The sequence below is a fragment of the Triticum dicoccoides genome, chromosome 3B (assembly GCF_002162155.2).
Source record: "Triticum dicoccoides isolate Atlit2015 ecotype Zavitan chromosome 3B, WEW_v2.0, whole genome shotgun sequence".
Classification (NCBI taxonomy): domain Eukaryota; kingdom Viridiplantae; phylum Streptophyta; class Magnoliopsida; order Poales; family Poaceae; genus Triticum; species Triticum dicoccoides.
This window is the reverse complement of record NC_041385.1, coordinates 278,417,011-278,430,611: the sequence shown is the minus strand read 5'-3', so window position 1 is coordinate 278,430,611 and position 13,601 is coordinate 278,417,011.

Below are 13,601 nucleotides of genomic sequence, written 5' to 3'. Positions count from 1 at the left end.
TATATATGGGAGATTACTGTCAGAAAATGCTAGAATAGTTTCTATAATTCATATGGAAAATACATATGGAGATAGTATGTTGTTAGGTGATATTACATTTATGGAACTAAAAGTGTAGCATTCAAACAATCAACAGTACAGTTTGCCAAGGATGTCCAGAAATATGTCATTGTTAATGTAAATGATCTTGAAACAACTAATGATCTTGAAGCTATTTCTTCACTATTACAGGAATTTGTAAATGATGTCCAGTAGATTGTAAAATTCATGCGTTTAGTGCCATACTAACATGTTAATTACAGTAACTCCAAATCCTAATCAAGCAGAATTGAGCAACTAATAGCAATTCTCTATTCTTGAAACATCAACCCATGAACATTAACCAAATGCATGCTACTTGTGTTGTTCATGAACAGCAACCCATGTACCTTAGTTTGTAATTTACAAAGTGGTCTACTGCACTGAATAATCAAGATACCACCGAGATCTACTTCGGGTTGACTTCCAAAGAACAAGAATTTCTGGAGTAAAATGAGAGACGAAGGGAGGGGGGAGGGGGATCTGGAGGAAGTGACCTCAAGGAGGCGCTCATGGGCTCGTTGTAGTCTTGTAGATGAGAGGGACGGCACAGCCGCTGCTGGCCTCGACGAACTTGACTTAGGAAGCGCCGATGTAGGAGGTGGAGGTGCCGTCACCCTGCTGCGTCGTAGGAGGCTCTGATCCTCTAGGCCGCGCTATCTCCCCTCGCCCGGGTGCGTGATGATGATGGGGCTGCAATAGACGGCTGGGTCAGCCGGCGCGACGCTGGGCCCGGCGCGTGCCAGCCGGGTGATGCACGGCGCACCCGATGAGGACGTCGAGGAGGGGGTAAGGAAGGCGAGCTGGAGGAGGAGGGGGCGCACTGATCCGTGAGGGGAGGGGAAGGGGGGGAGAGAGAGGGCGTAGGCCGACGAGGTGTGAGGGAGACGAGGCGGTGGTTGGCAGCCGGCAGCGGCGGCGGCGGCGGTGGACGGCTCGGCCGCTCGTGAAAGAGTAGGTTTAGCTCGACGCCTCGACCCCTCGATGGGGCTTTTTTTTGTTTTCTTAGTTGTGCTCCGGGGCGATGAATTGGGTTGGAACCCATAGTTTTCAATGGATAGGGCCAAACTCTTTAAGCCCGAAACCAATTATACCCAAACTGGCTTTTCTATGTACCCAAACCAAACTTGAACCAAAAAAAACTGAACCCAATAAATCCTCAACCAATTAAGCCTAGAGTAGAAACCAAACTATTTTAACCAGTTTTTTAAAAATTGTTCTCAGATTTAGATGGACGAGGGCGGCGGTGGATTGGCCGCTGTGGGGTGGAGGACGGAGGAGGCTGGGGTTTCGCGGCTGGTGGAGAGGGTGTTTTGGTGCCCACGGAGTATGAATGGGGAAACGGGGGGAGGCGAGGAACTAAGGGGGAACAATGTTTCGGTTTGTGACGCGCTTGTTTGAAATTTGGGGAAAGTTACAAACTTTCCCCCATCTAAAATTTCGGACATATTGCGGGTTGGGGGTAGGACAGTAATCTCAGGTGTCCCAAATGTGGGCGGGATAGATTTCGGCCGAGCGCATGGGTGTTTAGGTGCCCACGACGTATGAATGCTTCTCAGAGGCGGTTGAGACTGGCGTCTTGGTGAAGTTACAAACCTACCCCGGTTTAGACCATTGGGCATCGGGCTGATAGACTACACGGGCCAAAGTCAGGACAGTAACTTCCTACCACCAAACATTAGTCTCGCGCGGTTTTGGGTGACCACAGGCCTATTTGGCGCTTCGTTCAATATTTGGGACCAAAAGCATTAATGTTTTCGGTTCTCTTGAATTGAACTTTCAGGATTTGTCAAACTTCACAAATCTTTACTCTTGAAAATCCTAAAGCTACGATTATTTTGGAATGGAGGGGGTACATTTGAATATACATTGTACACGAGTATATATTAAAAAATATGCAACTTACCTCAGTTCATGCATGGTTCCAGATATAATCTCCTTGGTTGCAAAAAAAAGTTAGATATGCATATGAATATATATAGCATGTTCAAACTCACAACAAAGATTGATGCCCCCTTTTACATCTGATTTACAAATGCCATTATCGCGGGTTCAAATAGATGAATGCACTTCCTATGAATTCGAATCTTCGAAACCCCCTTTATGTTGAATTCGACATGTATTCCATTTCGTAGCTAGCAATTTGGAACGTATCCATGCAAGTGACAAATGTATAAAGTGCTTCACACTAACAACATGGAGTGCACTAATTAATGTTTATATATGAATTGCAAAAGCATCCATTGCCTGTATTTCAAACCGCTCTCAATCTATGGATCGATAATATGAAATAAACACATGCACATGCTAGAGTTCAATAGAGTATGGGTGTTTGATAGACCGATTTTCGTCCATACGCAATTTGCAAAATTCATGATCTCATCCAAAAATAATAATGCCATTTATATTTTAATTTAATGTGTAGAACCGCCTTTTACACGTAGATGCACTATGCCTCGGCCCGTTCTCACAAACGCGTTATATCTCTCTTTATCTAATGCATAAGTACACACACTTAATATGCATCGACATTTCTCTTTCACACATGCTCACAATCTCTCTCAGGGTGTCGGGGTGTCTCACGCACATGCTCTCTCTGTTTCTCTCTCTCTCTCTTTCTGACTACGATGTACCACTCTTTTCACTAATCTCAGTTGGAAAACACTATTTCTCTCACATGCATATATACACACGCACGGTCTCTACTAGCCCTCTATACGCACATATATGTGCCTACGTGTTTCCCGCATGCACATTATCTTTAGGCCTCTCTCGCACACATTGCCCCCCCCCCCAGACACACCTCTCTCTTAGTAGTTGGCAGATATGATTTCATCATATCATTCGGTAGGATATCCCTGACTGTTCGGCTGGATGGTAATACGAGGCAAAGTTTTACCCTAGTTCGGACCCTTGCAGTTGAAGAAAGAGCCTACTCCTGGTACTGTATATTAGTGATAGGGGTGTGTACAAAGTACACGTGGATACCAGGCATTGTGCGTGTGTGTATACTATCAATGAACTAGCCCCCAAGCTTCTATAACACACTGGGGGCCTAGGGTTACAAATCAGATATAGTCGGCTTATCACCAGTGGGGATAGATTCCTCTGCGACTCTGGTAGCTTCGTGTTGTACGCCGAGTCCTACACATGGGTCTTTGTATAACGCGTCTCGGTCCAACCTATATGTGGCGCAGGATGGAACCAACCCATGAGTCTTCATGTTGACCCACCACAACTAGAAATGATGTGCCCACCACACCACACACGCAATCAGCCACTAAGAAAATAAGCATATACAATAGTACAACGGTATCTAGCTCACGGTATGTCTCCATATTTTGTTGATGACACTAACGGACTTTGCATTTGATGCGCGCTCCGTATTTTGTTGACGACACTTACGGTCATTGTATTTGAAGCGAAAGCACGATATGGTCACTGGACTTCAGAATAAGCTCATCACGGTCACCACATACATTTTGTCGTGCTAACCAACATGTGGTTGGATGTTTAGGAGGACAGTGGTTTCTCGAACCCACCAAGGTTAAAGTCCCGGTGCTCGCATTTATCTTGGGTTAATTTCAGTATTTTCCGGTGATGTGCGTTCAGTGGGAGGAGACGTTCCACTCGACTACGAGGCACCTATGGTGACTTCGTAAAATCTTAGGACCATATATGCCGGCCCACTCTCTTGAAGGTGCTCATAGGGGTAGGGTCCGCGTGTGTGCGCTTATAGCGGTGAGTGCTTGCATGTATATATGAGCCCTTACGTCTGTACCGTGTTAAACAAATACATGTCATGATTATACGGTTACTAGCTGACCTGTACAACTCCGTATTTTGTTGATGACACAATCAATTGACTAGTCAAACGTTCCACGCGGCGCAACTAGTGTTGCACCATCGGGGCGCGTAACCGTGGGGCCCACCTGTCAGCCCGTATATGAAAGAAAGAAATGGTAGTTTGAGTATGTACTGTGTTAATAAAATAGGAGTACATTTTAGGGTGATCATACGATCACTGGTTCACCATACAGCTCCGTAATTTATTGATAACACGATCAATTGACCAGTCAAACGGTCCACATTCAGCAGCGCACATTACCATAGGGCCCACCCGTCAGCGCGTATATGAAGGACAGAAATGGTAATAAATTAGTGGTTGATGTGTATTCGAAGTTATGAGACCTCTGGTTGGCAGTCGCCGGTGGTTGGGGGGCGTTGATTGGGCGGTGGGGTGGGGATCGTCGGAGAAAAAGCTCGGCGCGGGGGGCCTAGAGGGATGGCCGGTGTGGCGGAGGACCGATGGTGGGGATTGGTTTCGGGGAGGGCGCGCGGCGTGGCGGCATGGGGCGGCCGCGGGTGGCGGGGGCCGGCGGTTCGGCCGGTGGTGGCTGGAGGCTCAGGGGGTGGAGTTTGATGATAAACTGGAGGCCCATGATTTCGTATCCAATGGCTGGAAAATCTAATGACCAGAGATGAAAAAGTCAATCGACTGACGTGTAGCCTCACCCCGCACGTACACATGCACGCACGCAAAACACGCACGCATGCAGGTGTGCAACACTGACACGTACACATAACGTACACACACACACATGTAGGCGTGCAACACTGCCACGTACACATGCACTCACGAACACACGCACGTATGCAACCATGCATGCAACACTAAAATGTACCCTTGCACACACGCAACACTCGCACACCTGCATGCATACAACACACGACGCAAGACACACGCTCAACCTATACATGCATGCACCCTTTGTTAAGGACATGGATTGTTACGGGTATTAATCAATCTTATCTGTGATAAGCAGAACATTGATGTTTGCAGCGGTCTTTATGTATCACAACGTATCGAATGGGCTATCAACATAGTAGGCTTATCTACATGAAAAAGATGACGTCACACTCAATGAACAATCATCGGTTTATGAAATGCCCGCTTCTGATCGCCCTGGCCCACCAAAGGTTCCTCCTGCTGTGCGCTGCCTGCGTTGGGTCACTAACATGCAGGTCATGTACCCAAAGAGCCCACACGTCAGTGGAAGAATGGCGCGGTGTCCTAGGTCAGAGTCGAGGGCGCCACTCGCTGCACGTCCGACTGAACACGCCTCCTTGCCGCATTCAAACGCCTCCATGAAACCCGCCCGTGTGGAAGCTAAGAAACCCAGTCTGGACACACGTCCGTTCATGACCGGGCCGGCATTAAACGCAACGCCGGCCAAGCTCCTCCCGTCCGTTATCTATTTAATCTCCTATTTAAACGAGGCCAAACGCCGTCCAAGAATCGCATACCTCTGCCGCTCCCCTATCTCCTACTTCACTATTTTGTCCACTCTTACAATGGCTTACGAAGAGTAGTTATTCCGCATCCAAGCCGGCTGGGTAGCCCTTCGGATACGAGCTATGCATCTCGCTGATCCACCTCCCTCCCCTCGCCCGACGGAGCCAGTTGCCGCCGCACACCGACGCGCGGTTGATACGTCCATTTTGCATCAGGCTTTTATATCAATATTTATTGCATTATGGGTTGTTATTACACACTATATCTCAATACTTATGGCTATTCTCTCTTATTTTACAAGGTTTACCATGAAGAGGGGGAATGCTGGCAGCTGGAATTCTGGCTGGAAAAGGAGCAAACACTGGAAACCTATTCTGCACTGCTCCAAAAATCCTGAAACTCCACGAAACTTATTTTTGGAATTAATAAGAATTATTGAGCGGAAGAAATACACCAGGGGGCCCACACCCTGTCCAGGAGGGTGGGGGCGCGCCCCCCTACTGGGCGCGCCCCCTGTCTCCTGGCCCCCCTGGTGGGCCCCCGGTGTCCATCTTCTGCTATATGAGAGCTTTTACCCTAGAAAAAATCATGGGCAAGCTTACGGGACGAAACTCTGCCGCCACAAGGCGGAACCTTGGCGAAATCAATCTAGGGCTCCAGCGGAGCTGTTCTACCGGGGACACTTCCCTCCGGGAGGGGGAAATCATCACCAACGTCATCACCAATGATCCTCTCACCGGGAGGGGGTCAATCTCCATCAAAATCTTCACTAGCACCATCTCCTCTGAAAACCCTCGTTCATCTCTTGTATCCAATCTTGTATCAAAACCACAAATTGGTACATGTGGGTTGCTTGTAGTGTTGATTACTCCTTGTAGTTGATGCTAATTGGTTTACTTGGTGGAAGATCATATGTTCTGATCCTTTATGCATATTATTACTCCTCTGATTATGAACATGAATATGCTTTGTGAGTAGTTATGTTTGTTCCTGAGGACATGGGTGAAGTCTTGCTATTAGTAGTCATGTGAATTTGGTATTCGTTCGATATTTTGATGAGATGTATGTTGTCTTTTCATCTAGTGGTGTTATGTGAACGTTCACTACATGACACTTCACCATTATTTGGGCCGAGAGGAAGGCATTGGGAAGTAATAAGTAGATGATGGGTTGCTAGAGTGACAAAAGCCTAAACCCTAGTTTATGTGTTGCTTCGTTAGGGGCTGATTTGGATCCATATGTTTAATGCTGTGGTTACGTTTACCTTAATACTTCTTTTGTAGTTGCGGATGCTTGCAATACGGGTTAATCATAAGTGGGATGCTTCTCGAAGTAAGGGCAGTACCCAAGCACCAGTCCACCCACATATCAAATTATCAAAGTACCGAACACGAATCATATGAACGTGATGAAAACTAGCTTGACGATAATTCCCATGTGTCCTCGGGAGCTCCTATCTCATTATTAGAAATTGTCCAGGCTTATCCTTTGCTATAGAAAGGATTGGGCCACCTTGCTGCACTTTATTTATTTTATTTACTTGTTACTCATTACTATTTATCTTATCACAAAACTATCTATTAACTAAAATTTCAGTACTTGCAGAGAAAACCTTACTGAAAACCTCTTATCATTTCCTTCTGCTCCTCGATGGGTTCGACACTCTTACTTATCTGAAGGACTACGATATATCCCCTACACTTTTGGGTCATCATGACCCTTTTCTGGCGCCGTTTCCGTGGAGTGTAGCACTTTTGGTGAGTGGAACTTGGTAAGGAAACATTTATATGGTGTGCTGAAATTTTCTGTTACTTGTCATTATGGAAACTAATCCTTTGAGGGGCTTGTTCGGAGTATCTTCACCCCGACCAGAAAAGCAAAGAGTTGCTCCTCAACCTACTGAACTTTATGAAAATATTTACTTTGAGATTCCTTCGGGTATGATAGAGAAACTGCTAGCTAATCCATTTGCAGGAGATGGAACATTGCATCCCGATGTACACCTTATCTTTGTGGATGAAGTTTGTGGATTATTTAAGCTTGCAGGTATTCCCGATGATGTTGTCAAAAGGAAGGTCTTCCCTTTATATTTGAAGGGATATGGATTGACATGGTATAGGCTATGTGATGATACGAGATCTTGGAATTATAAGCGATTGAAGTTGGAATTTCACCAGAAGTTCTATCCTATGCATCTTGTTCATCGTGATCATAATTACATATATAATTTCTGGCCTGGCAAAGGAGAAAGCATTGCTCAAGCTTGGGGGAGGCTTAAGTCAATGTTATATTCATGCCCCAATCATGAGCTCTCCCGGGAAATGATTCTCAAAACTTTTATGCTCGGCTTTCTCTTGATAATCGCAACCCGCTCGATACTTCCTGTGCTGGTTCTTATATGCTGAAGACTATTGATTTCAAATGGAACTTATTGGAAAGAATTAAATGCGACTCTGAAGATTGGGGTTCCGACGATGGTAAAGAGTCAGGTATGACACCTAAGTTTGATTGTGTTAAATCTTTTATGGATACCGATGCTTTTCGTGGATTTAGCGCTAAATATGGACTTGACTCTGAGATAGTAGCTTCTTTCTGTGAATCTTTTGCTACTCATGGTGATCTCCCTAAAGAGAAGTTGTTTAAATATAATCCCCCCGTTGAAGTGAAAGTATTTGCACCTATTATAGTTGAAGAAAAGACTATCACCTATAGTGATCCTATTGTTCCTACTACTTATGTTGAGAAACCTCCCTTTCCTGTTAGGATAAAGGATCATGCTAAAGCTTTGACAGTTGTTCGTAAGAGTAATACTAGGACTTATACACCTCCTGAGAAAATTAATGTTGAACCTAGTATTTCTATGGTTAAAGATCTCTTGGATGATGATTTAGATGGGCATGTTATTTATTTCTGTGGTGAGACTGCTAATATTGCTACACCAGGTACTAAGATACATAGACATGTCGTAGGCATGCCAGTTATTTCTTTTAAAATAGGAGATCATTGTTATCATGGCTTATGTGATATGGGTGCTAGTGCTAGTGCAATACCTTATACCTTATATCAAGAAATTATGCACGACATTGCACCCGTTGAATTAGAAGACATTGATGTTACTATTAAGCTTGCTAATAGGGATACCATTAAACCAGTTGGAATTGTTAGAGATGTTGAAGTCTTGTGTGGGAAGGTTAAATACCCTGCTGATTTTCTTGTTCTTGGCTCCCCATAAGATGATTTTTGTCCCATTATTTTTGGTAGACCCTTCTTGAATACAGCTAGTGCTAAGATTGATTGTGAAAAAGATATTGTCACCGTTGGCATAGATATGTCTCATGAGTTTAATTTTGCTAAGTTTCGTAGACAACCTCATGATAGGGAACCACCTAGTAAGGATGAGATTATTGGTCTTGCTTCCATTGCCGTGCCTCCTACTGATCCGTTACAACAATATTTGCTAGATCATGAAAACGATATGTTTATGAAAGAAAGAAGGGAAATAGATGAAGTGTTCCTTAAACAGGAACCTATGCTGAAACATAACCTTCCCATTGAAATTCTTGGGGATCCTCCTCCACGCAAAGGTGATCCCGTGTTTGAACTCAAACCATTACCTGATAATCTTAAGTATGCTTATCTTGATGGAAAAGAAATATATCCTGTTATTATTAGTGCTAACCTTTCAGAGCAAGAAGAAGAAAGATTATTGAAAACTCTGAAGAAGCCCCGAGCAGCTATTGGATATACTCTGGATGATCTCAAGGGCATTAGTCCCACATTATGCCAACACAAAATTACAGTGGAAAAGGATGCCAAACCAGTTAGAGATCCTCAACGACGACTAAATCCCAAGATGAAGGAAGTGGTAAGAAAGGAGATACTAAAGCTCCTTGAGGCAGGTATTATTTATCCCGTTGCTGATACTGAATGGGTAAGCCTTGTCCATTGTGTTTCTAAAAAGGGAGGTATTACCGTTGTTCCTAATGATAAAGATGAATTGATCCCGCAAAGAATTATTATAGGTTATAGGATGGTAATTGATTTCTGTAAGTTAAATAAAGCTACTAAGAAAGATCATTATCCTTCACCTTTTATTTATCAAATGCTAGAAAGACTATCCAAACACACACATTTCTGCTTTCTAGATGGTTATTCTGGTTTCTCTCAAATACCTGTGTCAGCGAAGGATCAATCTAAAACTACTTTTACTTGCCCTTTTGGTACTTTTGCTTATAGACGTATGCCTTTTGGTTTATGTAATGCACCTGCTACCTTTCAAAGATGCATGATGGCTATATTCTCTGATTTTTGTGAAAAGATTTGTGAGGTATTCATGGATGATTTCTCCGTCTATGGATCCTCTTTTGATGATTGTTTGAGCAACCTTGATCGAGTTTTGCAGAGATGCGAAGACACTAGTCTCGTCCTAAATTGGGAAAAGTGTCACTTTATGGTTAATGAAGGCATTGTCTTGGGGCATAAGATTTCCGAGAGAGGTATTTGTCACATCCCTGGCCTTGCTATGCACTTGGGCTAGCTTGGTTGATGCATCATGTCTAAATTTCTTTTAAACTTGAAATGGGGATGACAAACCCTAGCACTAAATAAAATGCAATTAGGATCAAAATAAAAATATTTTCAATGAACCCAGAATGCCCTTTAGAAAAGTTCATTATTTTTGTTAAAGGTGAAAACCTCTGCCCAAAAATGATGCACATATTTTTAGGCCATTCTGGATTTTTGAATTAAATCCTATTGTATTTGACTTTGGGCATTTAAATACTATAAATAATTTAAATGTTCAAATAAATGTTGGAAACTGTTAAGGGTCACTGAAATAATTCAGAAAGCACCCATAATTGTTTTTAGGATTTTATGAAATGGTTTGGTATTATTACTAAATCAAAACAAATAGCAAAAACTAGAAAACGGAAATAGAATTAGAAAGAGAGGAACCTTACCTGACTTACCTGCCTGGCCCAACTCCTGTTCTGGCCCAGCCCACCACCGCAGCTCTTCCTGTCGTCTTCCTCCTCGGACAGAAGGACGAGCGTGTGGCCGCGGCGCGCGCGCACGCGCCCGAGCCACCTCCTGCTTGCCGCCCCGCCCTGGATCGGCTAAGGATGCCACGACACCCCCCTGAATCCCCACTCTCTCTCTCTCGAGCATTCCCCCTCTGGCCCCTCTCTCCCTCGCTCCTCTGCTCCCATCTGAACGCTCCCACCGGCCACCACAGATCGCCCGCGAGGCCACCATCGATGCAGCGCTACTCCACCTTTTCCCCGAGCTCCGCAAAGTCCCTCCCGTCCTCTACACCGAGTCACGCATCATGGGAGGCCCTGCATCGCCGCCAACGCCCGACGGCCCCCTCCGATCAATTTGCGGCCTCAGCGTGTCTCCGGCTACACCGAGTTGCTCCCCTTCACCGCTGTGAGCTCCTCTTCGTTCTCCCCCTCTCCCTACCATCGATTGCATCCCCTAGCCGTTGTTTCTGTGATGGCCGAGAGCTCGCTGCCGCCGCCGTGAAGCTCGCCGTTGCTAGCGACCCCTGCTGACCATGAAGAGCACCTGGACGAGTTCGACACGTCCCGCAGATGCTTCCCAACCGCCTAGCTTGTTCGTTTGCATGCTGCAGCCCCGCGCCCGACCGAGCCCGAGCGCCGCCGCCGCCAAAGCTCGTCGCCGGCATGATTCCGGCGACCCCCGCGTCCAACTCCCCTTCTCCTAGATGTGGGCAAGCAAGGGCTATGCCCTGGTGCCATCAGCACGTTCATCCTCGCTCATTTGATCATATCGTCTTGCCCTGAAAAGCAAGGTTGTTCTTGAGCTTAGTAACATATTGATGGTTCGTGATTTTCTGAATATCTTCTCGGAAGTATCACCAGGTCGTCACCTGACTGTTATGTTGAGCTCGTGATCAAGTTGGTTTCTTGTAAACCACCCCTTCTCCAAGAATTCATGTTGGATACCCCTGAGCTAGTTGGTTAAGCTAAACGACAACTTGGAGAGTTAGAAGATAAAAGCTTGTCCGACTCAGTTCATTCCAAAGGGACATCCTTGCGTGTGTGTGTTGAAGAAAGATGATATCTTCAATTATTGGTCCCTGTGATCAGTTGCTGGACCTATTGTCTTACCAATCCTTTGATTTGAGTGTGGGCTATCGTCAAATCAAATCAGTACCAACGATGCTCGTAATGTTGACTTACTCGTGGTTGATCCCTCGAGCATATACCATTACACCTTTTGGTCTGACCAATGCTATCACCGTGTTCACTTAACTATGGAATTCCTTTTAAAAGGGAACCCGGATGAATTGTTGTTGAGCCCATTGACAACATCCTTATCTCCTCCATGATTTTGTTGAACATTAAGCTAGTGTTGGAAACTTGTGTAAGCATTTTCTTCATGCCCCGTTCATGGAGTATATGTTTGGATGAAAGAAGTGACTTCCTTTGATTCACGTGCATTTGATGTAAGTTGCCGTCGTGAATTCGAGAAAGTTGTTTTGCTCCTCTGGAATCATCCCAAGTCAGTCATGCACGTGCAAAGTATTTTGCGATCTGTTAGACTGATCATCTTCGTTCCATATAAATTCTGTAGCACACCAAGCCACTGACTGATTTGTTCTAGGAGAAGGAGTTCTTTTTAAGAGCTAACCCGGGCTTAATCAAGAACTTTGATATCCTCGATGATGGTTCCCAACCAGAACTCGGTAGTGTTTTATTATAAGACTACCATGTGGTCATGCTTGTCTGGGACAACATGTTCACATGTTTGTAGCAGAACCAGCTCATGTTTTGGAGCTTGCCATCACAGTCGTCCCTCGAGAATCTCGCAACGTCATCTCGTCGATTTGTGTTGCAAACTTTCATTCTTCTTTCTAGACTTGGTGAGTCTGGATTGTTTTGACACCAACCAGATCTGAATCCCAGGCAGATGTGATGGTTGGAACATTTCCCAAGAACTATAATAATGGTCTCTCTGTAACCGGTAAAGTGGATGTCATGGCCAACACACCCAGCCGGAAGACCTATTACTGTAGTATCTTGATTGAGAAAGTTGGCCACCTCCCCATAAGGACTTCGTAGGATTTACTCCCTAGCTGTTCCTTATGGATTTTTGTGTTCCCGAAGTCCGACCTTTTACTTGATGTCTAGTTGTCAAACCATATCTATGAATGGGATACACTAGCACATCAAGGAGAACATTAGAGGCGGAGGGCTAAATGTCTCTCGGTCGATCATCCAGATTTTATTTCCTTGGCCCCGCCAAGGGTGAAATCTGAGAAAGTGTTATCCTCCTTTGCATCTGCATCGTCCATCGCTGGTCATCATGGTAGTATGTTGTGTTGTCAGCACCCTTGACATGGATGTTGGTAAAACCTTGATGATTGTGGAAATGCTCAAGTTCTTGAGAGCACGCACAAGCGCTACGTGTTATCATCGGCACTAACTGGGATTCCTCTCCGTTTCCTCGGCAATGCTATGACCTTTTCAAACAGTGAATTCACTCTCTATTGCTGGGTTCTTCCACAGTTACCAGAATCATTCCCAGCATTTGCAGTTTGTTCCCAGCTTGCACCACCAATGTGCCATTCTACCATGGGTCTCCTCCATTTCCGGTGGTAAGCAAATTCATCCATTACGTTGTCTTCAACAAGGTAATCCACATCATCCAAGTCCGAGTATGCCATTCTACCGACCCCCTCCAAACGATCGCTCAAGAATTGCCTTAGGCTAGTTTAAAGAGTTTCAATGATCTCTGAATCAAAGGTAACTTTTTTTGCCACTTAAGGGGATATTTCTACGAGTCACCTTCCCTAAGGTGCATCGTTATGGTATCATGGCAATTCAACTCCTCGCTACGTTGACAACCGATCACCACATTCTTAAGTCTGGAATTGTTGTCTACCTAGCGAGCCCTCGTCATCTGTCTCACTCCATTTCCTCAGATGTATGCTACGTGTCTTAGCTCGAGAGATGTGACAATGTCTCATCCCATGAGTTGATCCTGAGTTATTTGCTCTTCGAGAAGATCGGTTCTTCCGGAGTTGTCCTTTTTCCTCTTGCTGTCATGCTAGTTGGAGTTCTCAGAGCAAGACGCCGAGACAAGATGATGATCGAATCAAGGTTCTTATGAAGTGCACCCTGGATCGTGAAGATTATACTAGTTGCATTCCCCCTTCATCTTACCCTATGCTTGAATCTCGGGACGAGATTTTTGTTTA